The following is an 11,014-nucleotide window of genomic DNA, read 5'->3' as shown; positions in this document are numbered from 1 at the left end:
AACAATGTGGAAAGATAGATCAAAACAGGTGCAGACAAAAATGGAGACAGCATGCAACGACTAGGAGGAAGAAAAGGGGCAACCTGTACTTGCAGTAAAAAGGGTGCTGCAACACATGTGTGAGAGCGTGCCGCTTCACTCCCTTCCCCCCCCCCCCCCCCCCCCCACACACACACACACACACATACACACATAGAGAGACGAATGGTGAGGAAAGGGTAATTTATGAGGAACGTCACACAATCTCCAACTGTATGGTGAGTTGTTATGTTTGCACCCTCTGTTATTTATATCCACACAGGACTTTCCATCATCACATTTATAAACTGATAATATGCAGGATAAAAACAGACACGAGGTCAGAAATAAATTAACTTATAGGCAGGCAATGAGAAATGAAAATTATAAGAATATGTTTAAGAATAGGAAGGTATACTATATTAAATTAAACGTCTCATAAAACTCTGATTATACTGCCATACAAAAAATGACAATTATTTAACAAATGTACTCAGACAAGCAACGACATTTCTGGCATGGAGAACACAAATGAAAAGAAAATCACAGTTGGAACATTTCAACTAATAAAGGAAAGACAAGAGGTTCAAACAAATAATGAATAGGAGGATAATACAATATGATGAAACAAGTAAAACTGTTCAGAAATGCCTTCAAAAGGATGTGATGCGCTACAATGAAAATTTTATAAGAGAAACAATCAAAAACAATAATGGTGTGAAGAAATCAGAAAGTCAGGCTGTGTAGAGACCACATTTCATCCATTAAATCAATTGTAACTAACAACAGAGAGAAATTTGTAAAGTATTTTAACATTTCTGTAAATGTTTATATAGTTCAACACAAGAATCAGAATAACAGATAGTAAATACCAAAAATAATGAAATTACTTAATTAACACCAGATGTGGCATATAAATCCTTTCAAGTTATTGAGAGAGGATAAACAAATAATGGTGTGTCAATAGGAATAAATAAAGCTGGAAAATATTATCCATGGGAACTTAGAAAATTATTTACCAAATGTCTGTCAAAAAACATTATTTTGGCAAAAACCAGATAGTAGTAGTACGACTTCACAAGAAAGGAGACAGACAAAACCAGCACTATTAGCCTTCTCTCAGATGTGTATGAAGTATTTACTAAACCTATCATCAACCACATAGGAAAAAATCAAGCAAAGCAACTGATAGTTTTCAGAAGTTTACACAACTCAGTGAGCCATTTGCAACTTGTGAATGAAACTGCAGAATGAAGCATAGCTCTGTATGTGATGAATTACAGTTTGGTCTAAATGTGGGAAAATGTAAGTAAATGAAGATGAATAGGAAAAACAATTTTCTAATGTTCAAATACGAATTTATGGTGTGCTGATTGAAACAGTCATGTTGATTAAATATTGAGATGTAATGTTGTAAAGTGACATGAAATGGGACATTACTTAAGTTTCATTGTAGAGGAGGTGAATGGTCACCTTCCATTTAGTGGATGAGTTCCAGAAAAGTGTAGCTCATCTGCAAAAGAGACAGTGTATAAAACACTTGTGTGGCTCTTATTAATTACCATTCAAGTGTTCGGGATCCCCACAGGGCTGGGTTAAGGAAGGACATTGAAGCAATTCAGAAGCATGCTGCTAGATTTGTTACTGATAAGTTCGATCCACACATGAGTATTACAGAATTGCTCTGCGAACTCAACTGGGAATCCCTGGAGGGAAGATGATCTTTTTGTGAAATAGTATTGAGAAAGTTTAGAGACCAGGCATTTGCAGAATGGTCCTATTGCCACCAACATATATGTTGCAAGAAATCACAAAGACAGGAGAAATCAGAGCTCATACGGAAGCATATAGACAGTCATCTTTACCTCACTCCATTTCAGTGAGGAACAAGAAAGGGAATGACTAACAGATCCTCAACAGATGATCTGCACTTGAACCTCCATTTATCCATGCATATCTTTCCCTGAATACAAATCAACTCATCCCTCTACCATGAGACAGCTTGTCCTTTAAGCTGCCCATAGAAAATTATCACAAATGTTTCAGCAACTTATATATTTTGATAACAAGAGGCTGTCAACAGCTTGGCCCTTGGGGATGAGTAATAGCAGAATCCAACAGCACTTGAAGCATCTTAGAATACTACTCAAGGAGGAGCTGATGGGATGAGCACCATATAGTGGCTTGTGGAGTGTGTACATGGATGCAGATGTATTTGGTCAAGTATAGTACTTTCTAAGTTTAAAGGCAATAATTAAAATAACATTGCTCTATGTATCAGGAAATTGTCACATTGTCCATATTAAATTAAAAATACTGAGGAGGATTTCTGTGGCCTTAAGTGTTGCTATATGCTATAATGTGCTTCATTATGACATAGTGATATGTGACATATAGCAGAGCAGGATGAAGTCCACTCCCACATGAAAAGGTACAGTTGTAAATCTTCCTTTTCATTAATCACTTTCAGTGGTGACAGTGATTTGAGTTAAATACTCTCCCATGGCCTGTAAACTATCTTTTTTTTCTGGTCAGAGGATTCTGATTGGTAGGTTTCATTCTTCTTTTCCTAAAGTCATCCTCATATTCTCACTCGGGTGTGCTCATTTAGTGGAAGCTGATTGAGTGCAGGAACTGTTAATATTGCTACCAATTCTTTTCATGCTAATGAACTGTCTTATGATATTCTTCATTTGCCATCTAAAAGGCTTCAAGATTCTCAGCAGATGTTCTACACTTGTACCTCTATTTATCCATGCACAACTATCCCTGAATACAGAGCACTACTCAACCCTCCACCACGGGACAGCCCAACTTCTAAGCTGACCTGAGAACATTAACATAAATGTTTCAGCAACCATGAAACTTTTGATAGTAAGAGGCTCTCAACAGCTTGGCTCTTGGTGACAAGTAGTAGCAGAACACACCAACACTTGATCCAAATTAGAATACCCCAAGAGGAGGGACTATAGGGAGAGCTGAGAGAGAAAACTGCAAATAGGTTAACTGCCTACAGTCCTATTTTCCGTGTTGAAAGTGTTAATTCTTTCATGGGAGTCCTGAATCTTTTAATATTCCACTCTAGTATGGGAGCAATGTTAGCAGTTTTGTCTTCTGCTGAGGTGGTGAGACTATGGCTGCTGGATGGTTTAGAGGATAAGTTCCTTGAATGCTTCTTAAGTAATGGAACCCAGTACTGTGTCTTGGATGGTGAGAAGTCACCAGAGATGAGGGTGTCATTAGAAGTGCTCCAGGGAAGTGTGGTAGGCCTGCTCTTGTTCTCAGTATATATAAACAATCTGATAGAGAGAGTGGGCAGCAATCTGTGACTGTTTGTTTGCTGATGATTCTGTAGAATACGGGACAGTGTCACTGTTGAGTGACTGTAGGATCATACAGAATGACAGAGACAGAACTTTTATTTTATGTGATGACTTGCAGCTTGCTCTAATGGAGAAACATGTTCAGTTGATGCAGATGGGTAGGAAAAACAATCATGTAATGTTTGAATACAATATCAAAGGTAAGCTGCTTCACACAGTCATATCGATTAAATATCTACGTGTAATGTTGCAAAGCAATACGGAATGGAAGGAGCAGTTATGATTGGAAGTAGGAAAGGTGAATGGTTGACTTCAGATTGTTCAGAGAATTTTAGGAAAGTGTAGCTCATCTATAAAGGACATTATGTATAGACCACTTGTGCAACTCATTCTTGAGTACTGCTTGAATGTTTGGGACAGGTCAGGTTAGAGGAAAACATTGAAGCAACTTGGAGGCCTGCTGCAAGATTTAATACTGGTAGGTTCAATGAACATGTGAGTATTACAGAAATGCTCCATGAACTCAAGAGGGAGTTACTGTATACGTCAGTCTAACGACGCAGATAATGCTCTAGAACACATCAAACACTACAGACGGATTAAAGCATATAGTCCTGGTTATCAATAGGTACTAGCACTTGTAGTAGCTTAGTGTCAAACTAGGTCTGTAAAGTATCACTAGCTTTGTGCAACAAGATCTCACTTCACTGTTGTCTCTATACTTAGTGTGATCAGAGAGTATTCTGATGATGTAAGAATGCATTCTGTTGATAATCTGAAGTTAATCTGAGATAATCTGATGCAGAAGAATTTGGCATCCTCTGGTGTGTCTGGTTTTGCGTATATCGCCACATGGAGGCATGTAGCGAGTCATCTCTAGTGGAAACTCACAGTGGCCAATTTAAATGCTACTTCTGCACTGATGACAGCAACATGCTAAGTGTGGTCAATGAACAAACTGTCAATACCACAGGAATCTCAGGGGGGAAGACAACATTGTTTTCGTGACACACTACTGAAAAATGAAGAGAACCAGCATTTGCAGCTGACTGAAAAATGATTCTATTACTGCCAATGTACACTTCCCATAATAACTGTTATGACAAGGAAAGAGAAACTAAGGCAAGTACAGAGGCATAGAGAGAATCATTTTTCCCTCATTCCATTTGGTAGTGACACAGGAAGGAGAATCACTAGTATAATCATTTTTCCCTCACTCCATTTGGGAGTGACACAGGAAGGGGAATCACTAGTAATGGTACAATGTATCCTCTGCTATGCATAATATGGTGCTTGCAGAATACATTTGCACATATAGATATAAATGTAGACTCTACAATCCATAGACTCAACTGACAGAGCATCATGCAAATTAGCACACAGAACCAATGAAGCATGGTCTCATAATTTTAGTCCAGCTTTCTGAGTCTGTTATTCTTTCCATTTTCTGTTCTGGTTTTGCAGTCAGCAATTTAGTAAATTGACCCACAGATATTGAGATTCATGGATCTAGCTAGACATGGCAGTCTTGGGTTTATTTCTCTATTAAGGGTTAGCTGATAACCTATCAGTCACAAATGATGATATTAGTGTGTGTGTGTGTGTGTGTGTGTGTGTGTGTGTGTGTGTGTGTGTGTGTGTGTGTAGAAGTACAGCATATGAGGTCTGCAGTAAATATAAGGAGTAATCAAATTAAAAGGAAACAGACTACATAGCGAGGCTGGGATTCGATTACAGGTCCCCTGCCCACTAAGCAGATGCGCTAACCACTATGCCACCCTGACAAATGGCTATGCACAAATGCATGGACTGTCCTAGCATGCTCCCCCTCCTCAGTCTAAATTCCCATTCACACCTCAGCCCACCTTCCAGAAATATAGGAATATGGAATCTGTTTGTTACCCTCCTCCATGGTTTGTATGATATCCTGTGAGAAAATGACAAGTTGAGTTTTGCATGAGCAATGCTTTCTAAATCTGTGTGGATTTGTCAACAGAAGCTTTTCTGTCTCAAGGAAATTTATTATATTCGAACTCGGTGTGTGTTCAAGAATTCTGCAACAAACCATCAGTTAAGGATATTGGCCTGTAATTCTGCAGGTCCAATCTTTTACCTTTCTTATATTGTATACAGGATTCACTTGCACTTTTTTCCAGTTGCTTGGGACTTCGTCTTGGCAAGAGATTCATGATAAATGCAAGCTACGTAAGGGGCCAATGCTGCAAAATACTCTCTGTAAAACTGAACTCTGATTATATCTGGACCTAGTGATTCACTTGTTTTCAACTCTTCCAACTGCTTCTCTAGGCAAGGGATGCCTATATCTATGTCCTCCATGTGGGAGTCTGTGCGACAGTCAAGCTATAGTACGTCTGTACAATCCTCCTGCATGAATGATTTCTTAAATATGTAATTTAAAAATTCAGCTTTCCTTTTGCTGTTGTTACAGATAAATGTAACATATTGCTCATTGTTATTCAATTACATGATTGGCAATAAGTCACTTGAAACAGAAATAACTGCAAAATATATAGGAGTATCTGTTAGAGCAACTTAATCTGAAGTTATCACTTGATGCTAGTTGCAGGAGTCGTTGAAAGACAAATTCACTGGAAGAATCCTAAGCCAATGCAATTCACTGATGATAGTAGTTTACAGCACTCTTGTTTGACCAATTCTTGAGTACTGCTCATCAGTCTGGAATCCTTACCATATACATTATGTGATCAAAAGTATCCAGACACCCCCCAAAACAAACATTTTTCATATTAGATGCCTTGTGCTGCCACCTGCTGCCAGGTACCTCAAATGCTTCTGCTGTTTTCATGGCTTTTGTAATGGCATAGCAAGTCAGATAATCAGTGCAAACAATAATCCATCTATTGCCACTAGCAGACATTGGAAATTGTCCGAGGAGGTAAATCCTAACAAGTTGGAAAGGCGTTACGGCTGGTGGAATTGGTATGAGTCGACCAGGTGGTTTCTGAGAAACTGCCTTTCTCCTCTGGCACTCTCGATGGCGCGACACACAGTGACAGACACTCTTAAATAAACCTGGCCAGAAAAATCTCTTGCAGATCCTATCATATGTCTTAATACATCCTAAATGTCTGGCTTCAGGTGGGTCATGGAATTTCTGTAGAACATCTAAGTGCACGTGTTTAGGAATCAGTGGTAGCCATCTCTTTCCAAATGGATTGAAGTTTTTCTTGTAAAGTAATACATTAACTAACTTAAATTGTCCTTTCACATCCTCTGACTGATTTGAGGCAAGCATAATTTGAGATACCTTGGCGTCCTTCTTCTGCTCAGCAGAGAGATCTTGGAGTGCAGCGAGACAGTCACAGTCTTGATGGTCTTGCACAGGGTTTCTTGAGAGACAGTCGGCATCTTGGTGTTTTCTTCCACTTTTGTACACTATGGTAATGTCATACCCTTGAAGATGTAGTGCCCATCTGGCGAGTCATCCTATTGGATCCTTAAGACCTTTCAACCAACAAAGTCAGTGATGGTCTGTAACAAATGTGAATGGCCTTCGATAGAGATACTGTCGAAATCTGCACATGGCCCAGATCACAGCAAGGCATTCTCTTTCTGTAGCTGAGAAGTTTCTCTCGGCTTTTGTAAGTGCCCTCTTTTCCGTCCGAAATTTGCACCAGAACGGCACCAATTCCATACCCACTGGCATCTGTGTGTAGTTCTGCAGGTGCTCTCTCATCATACACACCAAATACAGGGACAGTCATCAGAGCTTTCCACAGCACATCGAAAGAATCTTGTTGAACACCGCCCCAGATAAATTTATCATCAGCTTTTAAGAACTCTTGGAGTGGCCTGCCTTTGATACAAAAGTCTTTGATAAAACATTGGTAATAAGACCACTATTTGATTAAGCATCTCCCATCTCTAATACTTTTAGGAATAGGAAATTCCGTTGTAGATCTCACCTTTTCTGGGTCTATGTACTTACAGGGTGTTTCAAAAATGACCGGTATATTTGAAACGGCAACAAAAACTAAACGAGCAGCGATAGAAATACACCGTTTGTTGAAATATGCTTGGGACAACAGTACATTTTCAGGCAGACAAACTTTTGAAATTACAGTAGTTACAATTGTCAACAACAGATGGCGCTGCGGTCTGGGAAACTCTATAGTATGATATTTTCCACATATCTACCATGCGTAACAATAATATGGCGTAGTCTCTGAATGAAATTACCAGAAACCTTTGACAACGTGTCTGGCGGAATGGCTTCACATGCAGATGAGATGTACTGCTTCAGCTGTTCAATTGTTTCTGGATTCTGGCGGTACACCTGGTCTTTCAAGTGTCCCCACAGAAAGAAGTCACAGGGGTTCATGTCTGGCGAATAGGGAGGCCAATCCATGGCGCCTCCTATATGTTTCGGATAGCCCAAAGCAATCACACGATCATCGAAATATTCATTCAGGAAATTAAAGACGTCAGCCGTGCGATGTGGCCGGGCACCATCTTGCATAAACCACGAGGTGTTCGCAGTGTCGTCTAAGGCAGTTTGTACGGCCACAAATTCACGAAGAATGTCCAGATAGCATGATGCAGTAATCGTTTCGGATCTGAAAAATGGGCCAATGATTCCTTTGGAAGAAATGGCGGCCCAGACTAGTACTTTTTGAGGATGCAGGGACGATGGGACTGCAACATGGGGCTTTTCGATTCCCCATATGCGCCAGTTCTGTTTATTGACGAAGCCGTCCAGGTAAAAATAAGCTTTGTCTGTAAACCAAATGCTGCCCACATGCATATCGCCGTCATCAATCGTGTGCACTATATCGTTAGCGAATGTCTCTCGTGCAGCAATGGTAGCGGCGCTGAGGGGTTACCGCGTTTGAATTTTGTATGGATAGAGGTGTAAACTCTGGTGCATGAGACGATACGTGGACGTTGGCGTCATTTGGACCGCAGCTGCAACACGGCGAACGGAAACCCGAGGCCGCTGTTGGATCACCTGCTGCACTAGCTGCGCGTTGCCCTCTGTGGTTGCCGTACACGGTCGCCTTACCTGTCCAGCACGTTCATCCGTCACGTTCCCAGTCCATTGAAATTTTTCAAACAGATCCTTTATTGCATCGCTTTTCGGTCCTTTGGTTACATTAAACCTCCATTGAAAACTTCGTCTTGTTGCAACAACACTGTGTTCTAGGCGGTGGAATTCCAACACCAGAAAAACCCTCTGTTCTAAGGAATAAACCATGTTGTCCACAGCACACTTGCATGTTGTGAACAGCACATGCTTACAGCAGAAAGACGACGTACAGAATGGCGCACCCACAGACTGCGTTGTCTTCTATATCTTTCACATCACTTGCAGCGCCATCTGTTGTTGAAAATTGTAACTACTGTAATTTCGAAAGTTTGTCCGCCTGAAAATGTACTGTTGTCCCAAGCATATTGCAACAAACGGTGTATTTCTATCGCTGCTCATTTAGTTTTTGTTGCCGTTTCAAATATACCGGTCATTTTTGAAACACCCTGTATATGGAAATGGTGTCTGTTCTTTAGGACATGTCCAACATTAATGACCTGCAGCCATCCAGAACGAAATTACAATTATATTAATACCTTCAGCTGATAATGAGTGTTGATATATATCAATGGGGACAGGTGAAAATGTGCGCCCCGACCAGGGCTCGAACCCGGGATCTCCTGATTACATGGCAGATGCTCTAACCATCTAAACCACCGAGAGCACAGAGGATAGTGAACTGTAGGGACTATCTCGTGCATGCCTCCTGCAAGACCCACAGTCTCACTTTGTATGTCCACACACTACATTCATAGTGTCCCAACCGAACACACTCATTACTCGTGGAAGACATTCTTACCAAGTCCCATAAGAAGTCGGGGAATAGGTGTGCATCTGCACAGAAGAACTACTTCAAGGTCAGTGTTGCCAGAATTATATACTTATATGGATATGGTATCTGTTCCTTCGGTCCTTTCATAAAGTCCCATCCGAGAATAACATCATGACTGCACACTTTGAAGACGATGAATTCTAAGGGCTGTATATGGACACACATACCCACATGAGTGACACATCTTCCTGGAGGTTTTACATATTTCTCATTAGCCACCTTCAGCAGAGATGTTTCGTTGTCGATGAATACGGTTTTCTGCAACTGGCGACAGGACTTCTCCGAAATGACTGAAAAGCTTGGGCTGGTCGGCCATCTATGAGGATATCGATGCAGTTTCCTATCATTTTTGTAGTGATCGACGGTGGAGGATTTTTCTCTTCTGTGGCCTCACCTCCAAGGAAGGTCGCATCCTTTAGTTTTCCAGGTTGTGGCAGCTAGGTGATCGGCTAGAGCTTCTAAACAGTGATGGAGACCTTGATAGGTTTGTTGGGGAGCATCCTCTCCAGTGGATAGCTTGCAGTGGTGGTGACCTAAGTCGTCCTCCAACTACGTCTTCTTGTTCATCTTTGTCGTCCCGGAGTTGGTGTCTGCTAATATCGGTCTGCTGTCTTCTGGCATGTGCGTCATAAAATATCCGCCGTCTTTCTCAGCAATAGCACACTACATGTCCCAGTCTTTCACAGTCGAAACATACTGGTTGGTTATCCTGGGTCTTCCTGACATCACTCTTCCTTGATGCCCAAACAGGTTCCTCATGCGGCATTGTAGGAACGTAACTCCGCCTGGGTCTTGACTTTTTCACCATTTTAAAGGGAAATTAAGGACGAGAGACTGGGTTCAATGTCTGTTCCACTTCCTCCCTTAAGATCTCTTGAAGAGTCTCGGTTTTTTTGCTCGCCGTGCATTGTCTAGATATACTGGCACCATTTTATGAAGTCGTCTGCTGTCGAAACCTTCTACAGGAGTAGAGCTGGATACATGTCCTCAGCAACACCCTGCATGAGATGTGCAACCTTATCTTCCTCCTCTCTTCTAGGATCCACTATTTTACACAGCTCTAAGACATCTTTAATTAAGGATGATGTGGTTTCTCCTGGACACTGTGCCCTGCACTTTAATTTATCTTCAGCCTTGCACTTCTGTCGTCGTGTGTCACCGAAATACTTGCACAGTTCTATCTGGAATACTTTCCATCTTGTGAACTTCTCCTCGTTGTTCTCATATCATTGCTTGGCAGTGCCCTCCAATTAGAAAAATACTTTAGCCAAACACACAGTGTCATCCCATTTGTTAAATTTGGCTATACGCTCATTTATCTTCGGCCACTTGTTTGCATCTTGGCCATCGTCACCAGAGAACCCAGAAGGATGTCTCATGTGGTGGCACACAGTTGCTGTCATCATAACGTCCTCCTCCTCTTCTTCTTCTTCTTCTTCTTCTTCTTCTGTCTCTGATAGATTGAATATGGCTCAAACTCGGGGTTTGTAGCCAGGTAAACGGCGGCTCTGTCGTGGCCTCATGGGAGCCGCTGTGTCGTTGGTAATGTGTGCTATTGCACGTTCCAATACCCAGCATCTCCACCAGAATAATGTCACACAGAAGAAGGTGTAATTAGATGAATGATGAACACTAACTTCACTTAATGAAGTTTTGTTCAGCACTTGCACATACCAGAGCGTGGAGCAAACTGCCTCCAGCCAGGACACAATACGGTAGATTTACAGTTACAGAACATCCCAGTACAATGATTCTTGACATTTGTGGATACTT

The sequence above is a fragment of the Schistocerca gregaria genome, unplaced genomic scaffold, assembly GCF_023897955.1.
Source record: "Schistocerca gregaria isolate iqSchGreg1 unplaced genomic scaffold, iqSchGreg1.2 ptg000286l, whole genome shotgun sequence".
NCBI classification, from domain to species: Eukaryota; Metazoa; Arthropoda; class Insecta; order Orthoptera; family Acrididae; genus Schistocerca; species Schistocerca gregaria.
The sequence above is the reverse complement of the archived record's forward strand: the minus strand, read 5'-3'. Positions refer to the sequence as shown.